The following is a 16850-nucleotide window of genomic DNA, read 5'->3' as shown; positions in this document are numbered from 1 at the left end:
CTTTCAAAAGGAAATGCTTGATATGTTTTTGTCATTCATAAACTTTCTAAGAACGTTCTTTACACCACTACCTAAAGTTTTAGTGAAAACAACGAATAATACCAAGTCAGCTTGTGAAGGGCTTTGTTTCATGTATCCTATCCCTTCTACAACAAGTTATTAACAAGTTTTGCTGAGTAAGATTGTGTAGTAGTTTTACTCAGACCATATTTTCCCAGTTGGTTCATGAGTGTCACGTGAGTCTAACAGCTGTTACTTTCTCAGATCTGTTATCCTGTCAAAGAAACTGAATTACATTGACACGACTTATTCTTGACAAATTCACGTTGGTTGGGTTTTATCAATAGGTGAATATAAATTGATTGTTTAATGATTTGCTTCAGTTATTTTTTGACTATCAAAGAAAAGTTGGCTTTTCTGTAGTTGCCTATGTCCCTTGTATCCAACCACACTTGTTCTCTGACTTTTCAGAATCTATTCATCTTCCAGAAAACTCTAAATTTGCCTTCACCCCCAGTGTAACATCTCAAATTGCTTTGACTAACTTCATAAGTACTCCAGGGTGACTCTTACTAAGTCCTAATGACTTGAATATATTTAACTCACCTAATTGATTGTTCCGTTCTCAGGCTGGTATTCCTGTTTCCTTATTAGTAATAATTAAGTTAAGCATCTGGTCACAGTTAGCCTTTCTTGTGAAGGCTGAACCAGAGAAAGCATTAAACATTTCAAGTTTCTTTCAGTTCTTCATTAGTTGTTCACTTTCCTCATTAAATAATGGACCCATACTTGCTTTCATTTTTCTCTTTTATCTAATCTTTTAATAGAACTTTTTCCATGGCTTGTATGGTTGCAATTCATTTTCCATGTTACATTTTATAAGTTTCTTCCTATATGCTTTCGTTATTCTTTAGTTTTTGATATTAATGATATTTTAGTAGTATTTATATTTAGCTCTTACTGATATTTTCCTTGGTTTTGTTTCTCTATGTAATCCATATTTTGTCTTCTGATCATTAAAGAATACCTTATTCAGGCTCACCAGTCATCGCTTATATTTTCTTCTGAACTAGAAAAGTTTGTCACTGCACCTTTCATACTGTCTTTTTTTGGAAAGACAAGAAGTGCCTATGTTCTTTATAAAATCAGTGTTGAGAGACTGACAGAGGGACGTTACCCCACTGATAGATCCCCAGCTCTTTTCATTGGGTACCTGGAGAATAAATAGAAGGATGTTACTTTGACTGCAGGTCAGGGTTGTCTAGCCTCCTCCTGAGAACACCACCAGCACTATGAAAAAGGGCTGTGACTTTTCTTCAAATAATATAGCAGCAGAAGCTGCAGTGTTTTTCCTGGTCTTAAGGAAATAAGAGGAAATCTAAGTATACTTGGAAAGGGGACGAACTGCTAGAGTGAACTGTTACAGGATAAAATGAACGTGATCCTGAAGAAAAACATTGTTGGTCAAAAATCCTGGTCTCCCTGCTTCAGCTGACTGTCTTCAACGCTAGGCCAGCATCCACGTTTTTTCTTTCTTGCTTTCTATCTGACTCCTCCCTTGACTTTTGTGTTCCTGAATAATGAGTGCCCTACATTCAACAAAGGCCTTATTTTCCTAAAAATATCTCAAAGCTTTCTTTCTCTCCAGTGAGGTAGTTCTGGAACCACCTATACAGGAAATGTGAAGTGGGGAGTGACTTTGGAATTAGGTGTGTGATTATTGATTACTCTTTTAATGTTTTATGGGGGTATAGGGACTCAAACTCTGTGATGAGTTAGGGAAGCAGGTGTGTTGGCTCCCACAGAAATGCATCTACTATCAATGACCTTTAGGATTCTAATTTCTTATATGCAACATCCTGCTTTTTCTGCATAGCATTGATCAGGTACGTTTGTTTTCTCTATCGAGACTAGTAAATTCAGTATACAAATTGCTTATCAGATTGTAAAATATCCCAGTCAGCTCTGCTGAGAAGGTAATGTTGAAGCTGTATGTAGTCCAGGAAAATAAATGTATGTAAAAAATGCAGGAGCATCCTATTTATGTTCACCTATGTATAGTCTTTGCTATTGGCTAAGGATGACTCTTCAAAGATAATAGGTGACTTAATGAAACAGGAATTCTTTTCTTATACATTAGACTAGTTATTAAAAGAAAACATCCTTTAAATCAGAAAATACAGGTCTTCTACTTTTAATAAGTGAATTATGTTCTATTTTATTCATGTCCTGCGTAGATGACCACTAGTTAGGTTGGAGGTATTGTAGATATATATTTTGGAGAAGTATTAGAAGGCTTCAGTGTTCTCTCCTGCCCTCCTCTAATATTTTCAGGCAGTAAATTAGCTTAGCCCATACATCATCTGGGGGAGAGCAACTGGCGACATTTCACCACACCCTACAGTTTGCTCGTAGTGCAAACACTAGTACTAGTATATTGTCTTAATTTGTTACTTAATATTTACATGCCTGTCATCAGACTCACATTAGCAGTGGGCTAATTTAATTAAAACGTTATGTTTTTTTCCGCAAAAGAGCAGCATTTGGCTTTGTTTCAAGCATAACTTTAAACAGCTCAAAAAAGCCTAATATGAATAGTTTCCCTTTTCCTCAAGATATCAGTTCCTGTTTCCCTTTGCTTCCTTTCACACTGAACCACCCTGCTAATATCTGAAAAGCTACTTTTTACACATTCTCTTCCAAGTAGCTGCTAGTCCCAATTTTCCTCAGCTGCCCTTCTAATGATCACTGGGCAATTAGTTCTCCTTTCCCAGGCTAATTGCCAGCACAGCCCACCTGGCTGTTTTTCAACAGAACCACAAATATTTGGGTAATTGAAAGACTCTAGCTACAGATAGACAGACACAAAAGGAAAAACAGGAAAAGGCTGGACAGGACAATTTTCCTTGCTCTGTGCATAACGTTAATTTGGCAAATGATCCTGTCACAATGACAAATTTACTTTTAGAGAGTATGAACAAAATATGCACAGTTTAGGCTAAGTATGCATAAATAAAGAGGTAGATACAGCCTCTGCCTCAAAACCTGCATTCTCTTTTTTAGGGGGGTACTAAAAAAAGTTTCCATGTTCTTTCTATGTGGAACATCCTGTAACACTGACTTTTGGCACTGCTGAGGCAGTTGGTTGCTCAGTTTTTGAGAAGGAATTTGGCACTAATATCCTGGCTAATATCTCATGTCTGGTAACATCGTGATTCCAGTTCTGAGTGTTCATAACATGATATTTCTTTGATCAGAGTCATTTTGTTTATAAATCACGTCCTATACTTGCTCAGCAAAGGGATTAAAAAATGCAAATATATTTCTAAATAACATAGCCGTTCTATGGACTTGTCTGGCAACACTGTGTGAGGCGCCAGCTAGTCGACATACCTGGAACCAAAGGCCACCCAGCGTGCCATGGAAGGCATGCTTTCTCCTTGCAGAGCAGGAGCTAACCATTCCCAATCTGATCACTTGTAGGAAAGGCTGAATATCCAGACTAGAACTGATTCAGCTCCTCCCCACCACCAAGAAGTCTTCTGAAAGTAGTACTGAATACTTATGGTATTTATAATAATATAAACAAGATGTGTGTTAAAACATGTTATTTTAGTGCTTGTTTTATGGGTTATATAATACAGATAGAGATTCCAGAATACTTTTTTTCCCCTGATGTGTTAGGAATAGTTTTTCTTAAAAATCTCAGCTCGAAACACCTCTGGTTATTAGAATTTGAATAACAACCGAGTTTTAAGCTCTTAAGAAATTCTAGACACTTGCAATGGTCCCACAAGGGAGCTGGTGAATATGAGCCCTACCAAGTCATTCCAGTTTGCAAGAACAGAATAGTGGGTATCAGTCATGTCTTTTTGGTAAAATAAATCTCTAATGTGGGTAGGAAAATACTGCAGCGAATTAGTATTTTGAATGTGAAGATGACTTTTCCAAAACAATGCTATAACAGCTATATCCAGACTTTCCCCCTGCTGTTACACATATTTAATTTAAGCACACATTTAAATGTTAATTTAAATGTTAAACTTATACTTCTGAGCTTCAGCAAACAAATCTGCATATTCTTTCCTGGACTTTAGTAAAGGCTGAATTTTCAGTTTCTATACACACATTCTGTACATGCACACACCACCCCTGCTCTCCAGCCCTCGAGAAGAATAGCACTTTTTCTTCCTGCCAGGAGCAGTCTAGGGATCACCGAGACAGCTAGTAGCATTTCAACCCCTCACTCAGCCGCTGACTGATCTGCTGTAAGAGCATAACAATATATCCCAAGTGCCAGAGACACTGGAACCCAGAGCTCTTTGCAAGAGTGACACTGGTCATTAACTAAATAGTGACAGCTCTGTGCTGTTCTTCTGTATTGATTAACTTTTCTGCCTTGAGATTTGCCCTTTTGCTGGCTCACCTCTCTAAGGGAAACTGACAGCTAGATTTTCCTGCAGCAAAACTTCCATGTAGCATTTGAGGAAGAGCTAGTAAGTTTACTATCCAGTAGCTGCTAGCTCCTACTTCTGGATGCACCAGAATTTAGTAGCAGGGTGCCTTTCCCTGAATTCTGAACATCCAGAGAGAGAGAGTTACTCATCTAAAATCCATGTCTCTGTCTCGCTGTTCCTCCCACCTCCTCCCATTCATTGGCCTTTAACAAAGTCAAATGCTTCAGTATGAAGCAGGTGTGTTACACATGTGCTGTTGAACATCTGGCTAATCCTCTGTGGGGGCCAGAGAACTATGCAGATCCTAAAATGGCAACACTCCAGGAAAAAAAAAATGAATCACTAGCTCTGTAGGCAAACTATTTCTGGTCTCAGCTGAAATCCAGACTTACAGCTCCCTCATTCTCCAGCAGCCCACAGAATTAGGGTTTTCATCTGCCTAAGTTTAAAGACAGAGTATGCATAATATGATTTATTTTATATGTATTCTAGCAAAATATTCATTTTTGCACGTTTTCACACCTTGAAACAATTATGGTCCCCAGAGTGGTGGTATTATAAAGAAAATGAGTAAGAGGGGAAAATGTCATTTTGGGGCTCAAATACTGCTGTGCATTCATGGCTTCATTTGAAGTATTTGAAGTGGCATGTGTATATCTGAATGCATAACTTACTCTTACTATCTAATGTGTAATTTTGATCACACGTACACATGAAATACCAGTAATTGCCACTTTCCTTCATCATGCTTCATACAGCTTTCATCAAATCATATTTTTACAGATTTCTCCATGAATCATATCCTCAAATTTTCATCCTGCTAGTCCCTTGAGGATTTGTTCCAGATTAGATATAAAACCAGAATAGCTTGTTTTCTGTGTCTAATAATGTTGCTGCTCAAGACAGTGAAAGATTCAGCTGGAGAACGGGTCTCAAATTTTCACTATTCAGATGATGACAGAAATCTGGTGGAGCTACTGCTATGGAATTTCAAATACTTTTGGCCCAGCTCTCTCATGAGCAAGAAGTGAGATTTTGATACCATCCAACTGGAACTTTTGCTCTGGTCTGATCTTTAATCAAGAACTCTAGTCTCAGGGTAATCTACATTTAAACAGTATCTTTCTGATGCATTTGAATTATTTTCAAAGTTGTGGCCAGAAGCTTAAATAAAGGAAAGGGTAGTGTTCCAAGCAGAACAACTTTGATTTTGTTCCATTCATTTCAACAATATTAAAGTGACCTTTCTAAAGCTCTTAATGCATAAGGTGCTTCAAAAAACAGTAAAATTCAACTTCTGTGATGAAAATCTTACTGGGATTATGCCTCAGACTGAGTCTCTGATCAACATTTTCATTTGCTCAGACACAAGGTGAGACTTAATAAATGACATCATTAAATCCTAATAGTGAGTGATGTGATAAGCAAAGAGATTTTTTTCACTACTGGAAGTTGCAGGGTTCTTGAAGCATTTATAAATACAGATTTCTGCAAAATGAGTAATGACAATGTTAAAAAAATCACATTAAATAGGTATTTAAACGTATTCTTTAATATTTTTTGATTGTGCTTGACCAAAGGCTTAGTATGAAAAATATATTTTTTAAGTAGAATTTTTAATCCAAATATAATCTTAAATAGAATTCTTAATTCTTAAACAGAATTTTTAACAGAGCTACAGAGATGGGAGCCTAATTCTCTCGGTGTGTTATTAATTTTTCTTTCTTTTTATGACCTTATGGTAGTTGGAACTACCAATGCAGTCACAAATTCAGCGAGAACCAGTTAAACTAAGCTAACTAATTTATAAGCAAATGAAAGCTTCTCATGCAATTTGTTTCATTGTCCCTGTCCTAAGGTCCTCAGGTGTTCTGTTGAAAATATTAACTGAAGAGATTTGTTTATCTGTGTCTGTCATTGGAGCTGTGTTATGTATTCTGGCGCATTTCTTTAGGTAACACAGTAGACACAAGGTAGGCTCTGTTCTTCAAGATTGTCAAAATACATGCCTTGCACAGATTGTTTTATGATTTGTAGAATGGGCAACCTACAACACTTCTTCCCACCTCCCATTTGAGAAGATGCATAATGATGGTGTCAGATCTATCTGTCCCAGCGTGCTTTGTGCTTGACCAAGAGGAGGTCAGTAGAGACACCCAGATATACTGAAAGACATCTCAGTAAGTGGAGGCATTAAAGGCTAGATTAAAAAAAGTGAAATAAAAAAGTGATGTGGTGGAAAAACATTCTCCAGCTGCTTGAAGGGAAGAAGAAGGATATGAGATAAGCAAAAGAGGTCAAATGAAGGCATTATTTATTTGAATTTTTCAAAAATGAAGAAAGTTGTAGGTCTGAAAGACAGAAAATGTTTTTTTTTTCTGAGGAAGTCCAAGTGATTCCTGCACTTTCTTCAAAGGGACTCTAAAGAACAAGAGCTCTGAGTGGATAGGAAGTGAGCAGGGACTGAAGGATATATGCATACGGTTTGGGAACAGAATAGTTTAGGAAGCAGAAATTATTTACGATTAGATGGTCATCTATCTGTCTCTGCAGGAGCTAAGACCGCTAACAGCCAAAAGGATGTTTGCCTGCCAGCTTGTGATACTGTAAAAGAAACAGTTCAGATTTTATCTTTGTGCTTTGAGAGCTAGATTAGATAGATACCTTAAGACCTGTTCAGCATTTCATCAGGTCCTGTCCTCTATAAGTAAAATGGCAGGTGTCCCTATTGCAGGATCTGGTGTTTTATCACTTCTGTATGTCAGATGGAGGCAAATGTTCCTGTGCTACTTTGCTGTCTCCTCTCTTCTCCCGCTCCAAGGCCTCCGGCCCCAGTTTGCCGCCTCAGCTATTCTTCAGTTTCTTTTTAACCTGTGGGGTTGAGTGAGGTACCCAGCAGCCTGGTACCTGTGGTGATGCGAAGGGTTACAGGCTTGCTGCCTAGGGAGATCCTGCAGAGATCCCTTGCAAATGGCTGAGTTCTTTGTAGTTAAAGGCAATCCATTTTGGTAAAGGTGAATTTCAGGGCAAATATGGCATGGCAGCAGTACAAAAAAAGAAATTGTTTAATGTGGCTTAGTGAGTACCACTAAAAGCACACTACGTTATTTGTTAACACAATTACCTGCAGAGTGATAGACAGAATGTAATGGCTTTACTGTAAAAAAAAAATATAGCCTTTTTTAGCAGGAACAAACAGGGGAGTGCTCTAGAACGACTGTTTCAACTGCTTGGATTCCCTCTGATCCACTTGCAGGATCCTAGACACTTTCAAAGATATCTTTATTTTCCTGGAGAGGAACACAAAATATCATTGCTACAAACAGTATATTTTAACAGTTCTAAGACTGTAAATACAAAAAGCAAAACAAAACTCAGACTGCTATTCAGAAATAGAAAAGCAAAAGTCTAGAGGAGAGCTGTGTTATTAAACTTAAAAAAATTTAGATGGGCTTTAAACTGAAAAAAATGGAATTGTGCAAATCTTAAGGCAGATTTCCTTGTGACGTATCAAAGTATGACTAATTAGTCATCCAGACTCTCATTTGTTTCACACTGCATATGTTCTTTTTATTTATAGCTATGGTTAATAATACAATAGTCAGTTTGTACTACACATACAATGAGCAGTTTGTTTCATGTTTAAATCTTCAGTAAAAATCTGTAAATTTAAATTTATGTATAAATATGTACATACATATACATATATAAAAAAACCAAAGTTCTTCTACCTTTGAAGAAAAACTAAAAATAACGCCTTGTTTAAAAACCCTTCAGATAGATAGTCTTTTACAAAAAGCTGTTCCTGCTGAGCTCAAAAGAAAATCCTCTTGCTTTATGCTGAAATAAAGCTTTCTGTACGTTGTTGTGAAGCAGAATAAGTACAAGGAAAGATAATTCATGCAAAACCAAAATACTGTACTTGTAGAATGATGCTAATTTTAACCTATTTTTTTAAAAAATAGTACCTCTGTGCAAAAACTATTCAAATTTACTAGACTACTGTTAATACAATTTCACTTTTTAATTTTTGAAGCAATTAGTGCAGCAGGCAGCATTGTGCTCTGTATCAATCAACTCTGCTGTGTACTGGTATTGTGAAAAAAACCCACTCTACCAGCATGAAACCTCTGGAAACAGGGCTTTGTCATATTAATGAGCTACTCCGTACTAATCAGTACTCCGTACTAAAAATAGAGAGCATTAGGAATTCAACACATTTTGAACGTTTCCCTTTCTTTCACTTTGCATACACTCAAAGTCATTTTTGGCCCCCATCCTCCATTATCATCGCATAGGATCAACTAAGGTCCCATTTACAACTTTTTGATCTCGGATGAAAAGAAACATAGGAAAGAGAACAAGAGAAGAAACGAAGGTACACTTCAAGCACGTGAAGCTCCTCTGTAGTGTACACACACAGAACAACTAGATTAAAAGTCTGTTACTTGAGTTACAAAGTCAAGTTAAGGGATGCCAGATCCATCGCCACTCAAAATAGCCAAATTTCTATGCCTTTGGGAATCCACACAGGTATAAAAATCCTTCTTCACATTCTTGATGCTCACTCCACAGTTTTGTCATCTGTTGGATATCCACAGTAGGAAATCAGCAGTGTTGATCATTCTGTTGCTGCAGTGTGCATGGTGGCAGCATTCTTAGCCTTGAATGCCTGCATTTGTTTTGGCAAGGCCCGACATTTTCTTGAAGGAGCAATAACAAGAAAGTGGAAATAGCAATTTGTAAATGTAGATATTGACAAAAAGCTAAGTGGAGTTTCATGGGATAAAGAGAAGATGCTCCCATCAAAAGCCTGCTGCAAATGATGAGATTCAATTAGATTAAAGAGCACAAAAGCTTGAAAGTGTTTTTACTTAAATACTGGGATCTCTGCTAACAAGTGAGAAATCTATAAAGGAGAATCAGCCTACACTGACAGCAGCACTGGCAGGGCTTTAAATTGTAAGGTCTTGGAAGAATTTTTTTTGTGTGTTTCTGAACTCACACTAACACAGGGACAGTGCCATCTGAGTGTGAATAACTAACAAGAAAAAAATATGTGCCATAGACCTTTTTTTTTTGCTTAGTGAACAAACATCATATATGACCAAAATAGCAACATCTTCAAAAAGTGTGTGTGTATGCAATTCTGTTTCTTATAAAATGAGAAGAAGCTCTGTCCCTATATTTTTATTGTGTTGTTCATAATAGAAGAGCACAAACTCTTTCATGATTAAGGCTGAAATACCCTTCTTCTTTTCTGAAGATTAATTTTCTAAGTGTACCAACATCCATATGGTTATCTGGCTTGCCTTCTTGGTTTGCCTTGGGGCTTCTCTGAGCAAAGGATTTTTGAGGCATAGCCTCCTGGCACGTTTTAAAGTTAACAATTATTCTCAATATTTTATATTTTGAACAGAGTTGGTGGCTCAAGTAACAACTTCCCTTGTGGTTTCAAGCATTCATCATTTATCTGATCTACTGCATAGCTCCGTCTGCCACACAGAGAAGGTAAAATTGAAAAGAAACACCAAAAAGGAGCGTGACGTCTAGACTGTGGCAAGTGAAACACTTGCACACCAAATGGTTTACAGTGTACATCTACAGCCTCATCAGCCAAGAGATTTTCTTGCTTTCCAGTGTTAGTACAGCTGAAAGGAGGGGAAGTAAGAGGGCTGTTGGTGGATATCCTGTGACCACTGCCTGTATGTGCCACCCAAGCAATTTAAGTTCAAAGTCCTCTTTAGCAGAACCCTGAATTTTCTGTAGTCATGTAATTAAAATTTCCTTCTGCTAGAGGATGTGTAAGGGATTAGTTTTGGCGAGAGGTATAGTCTGAGTAAAATAGATAATTCAGAAATTACTCAGACTATTTCAAAAAGAAAATGAATTACATGTGTAATTGTTTGATGGGTAGGGTTTAGAAGTTTGGGAATGGAGCCATAGACCAGAAAAGCAAGATACATTTTAAACTATATTACGGAGAAAAGACTGTGTGGATAGGATTGTCAATGGAAAGTGGGTGGAAGAATCAAGTCATGGAGAAAGGATTAGGGAAAGAAATTAAGCAAACAGCGGGTTGAATACCTGGATTTGTGGGATATTAGAGCCTGGATGCCTATCCTTATAAATTCTTTTTCTCCTCACATCTCTGCCAAAATCCAAGGAAAAAAAAATGTTGTTTTACTTTACTTGTTCCATCACATGTTGTAAGCTGCAATGGCAGGGAGTTCTCTGATTTCAGGGCAATCCTTGACATTTCTTTCTGATCCCTTATCTGGGAAAAGTAACCTTTATTAGTGAGGAACTGCAAACTGGAATGAAGAAAACATTCACCAGGAGCTATGCTTGCTTGAACATAGTTCAGCTGAGTTTTGGCCTTTCTGCCTTGTGGAGTTGAATTCATAGCCTCAGATAGGTTTTTATAGTCCCTGAGTAATGTATAGGAGAGTAAGGTGCAAAGGAATTGAATTCACAACAGCTGGTATTGAAGGGGGTTGAACATCTACTCCAGCAAGGGGAGAATACCAAAGAAAGGTGTTTCTGAAATTCACTTTTCTCCTGAGCTTTATGCTCCTCACTGCACCTGTGAGGCTGATAGTTTAAGGTGCTGAGACATCCTATTGGGTAGCTAATATGCTGCAAAATATGCTGCTAGTAGTAGCGTGCAATGGTTATAGTTTACTGGATTGAATGCTGTCTCTGAAGTGGATCTAGAGGGAGATCAAACCCTCACTTCCAAGAAGAGTGTCCTAGCTATCAGATAGAAGCAAGATTAGTAGCAATCCTTGGACCAGAGCCCAGAATATACGTCACCCAAGTCCAGTTTCTCTTCTACATATTCCCAAGAGTACACTTGCATGAATTTTACAAAACTCTCATAAGTAAGTTTTATAGTCTTTTTTTGTAGTGTCCAGTATGAGTGGGGAAGGTGGACAACACCCTCACATATCTTTGTGTCTAGTCTGATTGTTAGGTCATGTTCCTGGGAGCTGGAAATAGTGGGTAGGGACTCCCTCTTATGTCCCTGTGTTTATCATTGTCAATTATCTATGTACCTCTGAGATTTTCTAGACAGTGTAGAGGGAAGTTAGATTAAAAGGCGTTTGCTTTGGGGTTATATAATATCTCATTCACTTGAAGAGGCCACATTATGTTTCTCTGAGTCTTCAGAGCTTTAATGGCATATTACTTCCTTCCTCTCCAAAAGAAACCCTCCTTTGAGTTGATGTTCTGCTTGGGATCTGGATTTACCAAAAAGCAGTTGCTCTCTAATTTCGTATAGCATATGAAAAATAGCACTGTTATTCCTAAGCAATTAATCCTGTTTAACCGGTAACTTTTAAAAGTGATCCAAAATACATGCATCCACTGAGGTTTTCTTAAAATTCATTGTATCCTACTGGAGTACAGTGATGCACATTAGCTGAACACATTTCACACTAACTGAACTCTGTAACTAACTGACTTTCAGACATAAACCTTCAGCTCTCCCAGTAATACCTAGACTTCACACATTCTACCAATCGTTTTGAAAACAACCAAACCATGGTTTTTTTGCGTTTTTATCTTCAAGCCCTAGCACCACTTATTCCCTTATTCCAGTTGCTTAAGATATAGGATTTAGCATATGGCTTTCTTTTTCACTCCTGAAGAAACAATACAGAAAATTAAATTCAGTTTAGCAGGACTTGGTCATTCCTATTCTAGTACTGAAGTCTTACGGAGGCATTTCTGGTTTATGCGTGCCATGGGGATCACTGTCATTGAGCTGGGATATGAGAGCAGGGTATGGGTTTCATGCAGGGGATGGGTAACTAAAAATGACAGTGATAGTATAATGATTTGGCTGTCAAGAAGAGATGAAGGGATTCTAATACCTGACGTACATAGCTTTGTGACTGGTTAATGGACAGCTTCTTTGAAAGTAGAACGTAGGTAGAAAGCAGCTGATAGTTCTCCAAATCTGAACAAGACTGTGCTGTAGTGAAAAGATTATGTTGATTGCGCCATAATTGACATGGATACTGCTACCTGAGTGGTATATGTTATCTGCAACGGTGGAGGAAGGGTGAACATTTTGTGAGCACGTATGCTTAATGCTGAAGAGATTAAAATTAAAGCTGAATTAGCACATATCTTAATATTTTGTTTGCGGGCGTTTAGACACAAATATAACTGTGCTTCAGCTTCTGGAAAGGTGCAAGACATTGCAAAGCAACCTAACAAAGTAAATCAAGAAATACTCGACTATAACAGTGTACTCTGATATGGTGGCTGACCTTTGGCCTCTACAGGGTGTCTGTGGCACCAGTTCAACATAGCCTTTAAACGTATGCAAATACTGAACCTGATCCACTGCTCAGAGGCATCAGTGGAAGCCTTTCAAAATGGCTTTTGGATCAGAAGAGTTGAACAGGCACTGTTGCTTTGTGAATCAAGCCCAGATAGATTACCTCAGTAACCTTGGAGATATCACTTTGAAAATATTCTCCTGAAAGCAAGTTCAATAACCTCCCTTATAATTGGAAACTTTGTCTGGAGCTATTTAATTCTCCCTCATTTCCATGGGTTTTCTTCTTTCATTGTTCACCATCAGGCTGTTAATAGATTCACAGTATGCATCAGCTTGACCACAGCAAAGTTCTGTCAGCAGAAAGGGATTTTTCTTTATTTGTTGTTGAAACTATTTATACTCTTGTTATCTCTTTATAGAGGAGTCCATTTGAATCTTAGTGGTAGTATCTTCCTTCTGAACAAGCCTTACTCCACCTGAATTTGCAGTGAGCTCATAGAATTGCCTCAGCTGTTAGGTGATTCACCACAGACTGTGTTTTGATATTGGCATGTTTCTTTTCTTGCTAACACATATAAATAAAGTCTGAATAAGAATTTCTCTCACTGATGTCATAGAAAACCATTGTTAAACATGAGGTGTGCATGAGGCAGAAACGGAATGCATATTTAAATTGTTAAACCACGGCTAAGTCACTCATAATGCATTTATGATTTGATTCACTGGAGGAAAATGAAGTAGACAGTTTTTGCGTCGTGAAGAGGAAAACAATTAAGCAGTTAAAGTATCAGACAGCAAATACTATGTGTTGTGCAGTACTAGTGAACTATTTTCCTTTGGATATTCAGATATGCATACTTTTGCTCTGTGGTTACAGTGAAGAGATTAGTCTGCTTTAAATATTCTTCAGACCTGTTTCACATGCAACCATCTATCATTCCCACACATTGCTAAGTCACGAGAAATACTAATTAAAAAAAAAACTTTATTTTTTTTTGAAGTGGAGTACAGATACATCAGCTGTGGTTGCTGGTTTGATTTCAAATCCAGAGACCACAATAAAGGCTGTTTTCCTTGCATCAGATGTGGTGATTAATATGTGGTAGACTTGGGCTCCAGATTTTTACAGCTCTGTTAATTGATCACGAGCCAGAGCCTGGGGCTGTATAATTAAGTTAGCTGGAAAATTAATGCAGGAAATGGCTTCTAGATTTGATTGGTTTAAAAATCTATGAATGCACTTATTTAATCCTTTTGAATTAAACGTGATGCCAAAAAAATTATGTTAACTACGTCTGCAATTTCATAACTTGAGGGCAGTGTTCTTTTTCTGCCTTTGAAATCAGTGGTGTTTGTACAAAACAGAGTCATCTTAAACTATCCAGTAAAAGATGTCTCTGTCACTGGTTAGACATGTTGGATTGTCCGTGCCTTTGGTGTGATGCATATGGGCACAGACATGAGATTAACTGGTATCTAGGGACCAACTGTCATTACTTACAGCTCACCAGCAGGCTGCTGTGCCTGTGCTAATGCCATTCTGAGATAAATCAAGCTCCGCGTGGGTGCAACTTACACCTGCACATTGTAAATGGCAGGAATGGGACCTCATCAAACAGTGATTCATCTATGTATTGTGCCTACAGAATGGAAAGGTAGGCACGTTTTCTCCCTTGCATTCCAGGATTGAACGAGGTCTCCAAACAAGATTAGAAATGCTATATCAAAAGCATCGTTGGAAAAAGGGAAAGGAATAAGTACCTGTTCTCTGGTTCTGACAGAATATACCCTCTTGTTATGTAGAAATAAATATATTCAGTAATTATACTGAAGTTATAGTAATAGCCAATGTAATACTGGAAACAAGGAAATCAAGTTTAGGCTTAATGAATATATGAAGATACTAAACATTTTGAGAAAAGTTTGTTTTTTTTGATCTATAATAAATGTGCTTTGGTTTAGGTCACATGATATAATCAGCATATTCTGTCTTGTGTTAAGTTGTTCATTTGATACCACATTAAATGGCTGTTGCATAGCAAGTTGTTGGTTTCTGTAGGATCATTCCAGAGCTGCTTTTCCTCACAGATGGGAGATGATATTATGAAGCCAAGGGAGATGGAAAAATCATGATGGACAAATAAAAGTGAAATAAGAAATAGCTCTCTCAGGACTTTCTTGCACTTGAACAGCATTTAGACTTGTCAAAGAGAAATAACCTTAATCAAGGGACCTGTAATGATAATATATGTGGAGTATAAAATATTTTGTTAGGAAAAAATGCAAGGCAGAAGTAAAAAGCCCATTACTGAAAGTGCATAGGCAATGGTAATAAATAAACCAAGACTGAACATAATTGGGGTGAAGGGTTATGGCTGTACAATTAAAGTTGTTATGCTAAGGTGATGTCCTAACATTCCTAGCACTGCCAAGAGGCGAGTTTCTATTCTAACTTTTAAAGGTAAGCTACTGTTAAGAGAGAGAAAGTCTTACACTGGTGCTTTGTTTAGGAGCTACAGAAACTCTAAACCAAAATAGAAGTTGTCCTACATTGCTTGCAATTCCTGTTAACTTGAAGCAAATGAGGAACTCAACACTCGTATATCCACATACCAGCCTTAAGTAGTAGAAGATGCTCAAATTAGTAGGAAGTAGTACTGCTGCTCTGGGAGGGTAAAACATTTGCTTTTATTACTGGACGGGAATTAAAAGACTCCACGCTCTTAAACGCCCTTATTTTCTTTTTAATAGTAGGCAATGGTTAAGGCAACCTTTTAATTATTATTATTTTTTAATCAGGATAAACTATTCTGAAAAGAGACATTTTATGATTTTTTTCCTGTAACTTTGTTTCTTCCTAAATGAGTTATTAATCAAACCATTATAACTGACAGAAATTCAACCAAAAAAAGTAATGTGTATTTCAAGAAATCACTCCATCTTTTGTACTCCTATCAAATGATTTACGGTTTAAGCAAACCTCAGACTGCTTCAAGAAATATTTTTTCTGTAAAGTGAACAGAGTTAATGTATGAATCTTAACTGAAAAATACAGATACCATTTCAGGCATGGCAGGTAAAGTTAAGAAGATACTTGGTGAGGGCTGAGGAATTTTGTAGAATAAATCATTAGCAGCATTTATTTTATCACCTTCTCATCTATTTTAGTCCATTGCAACTTTTTATTCTGGCTATATACACACTACCTCCCTTGTGGCAGGAAGCTGTGATTTCCTTTCATTGCCATCACAAATAGCAGTAATAATTAGTTAAACAAGGATATATAATAAGGGCTTGATCCTCTTCCACCGATGAGGACTATAAAATATTCAGAGTCAGATGCTTTTTTTTCCTATATGATGTGCTGCCGTTTACACCTTTATGAACGGCACATATGCCATGTCATGTTTTATTAACGTTTTCTATGGACTTTGCTCTACTGCAAATTATTATGTGAAGTATACTGTTTGAGGGAATCTGTGTCAGCAACTTCTCCAGAAGTACCGGATTTTAAGAAGATTAATGCCCTGGACATGATAGGAGATACATATGAAGTACCGGTCTTTCTTCCTTTATTCACACAGAACTCATCCAGCTTTATCTGAGTGCGAATTTCAGCATTAGTTCTGAAAAGTTCTGTTTTCTGTTGTGTGACTGTGCCGGTGATGCTGACACTTGGGATCTTGGATTAGTGTTTAAGATCAGCCACACATTTATGTTATGTTGTCTATAGAATCATTCCAGGACTGCTTTTCTTCACATTGGCAGATGAAATTGTATAGCTAAGAACTATCGAATAATTCTACTGGGCAAATAAAAGTGAAATAAAAACTATGATATTGACATTTTCCTAGGAATATCATCCATGTGGGTTTCCCTGACTATGCCCGCTTTATCTCCCTGAAAATTGTTTGTGGGCAGAGTCTGACAACTTTAGGTATTTCTCTGCGGTTCCCAGATATTCAGCAGGTTGGATCAATCAGCTCTACTGTGCCTGAGTTCACAGATGGCCTGTGCACACACAGGAAGTTTAATGTGTGAATCCAACACTCTAAACAGCACTGGAACGTATATTTCTGTCCAAAAAGTCCTGGACA

The sequence above is a fragment of the Struthio camelus genome, chromosome 3, assembly GCF_040807025.1.
Source record: "Struthio camelus isolate bStrCam1 chromosome 3, bStrCam1.hap1, whole genome shotgun sequence".
Taxonomy (NCBI): domain Eukaryota; kingdom Metazoa; phylum Chordata; class Aves; order Struthioniformes; family Struthionidae; genus Struthio; species Struthio camelus.
Note: the sequence above shows the minus strand (reverse complement) of the source record.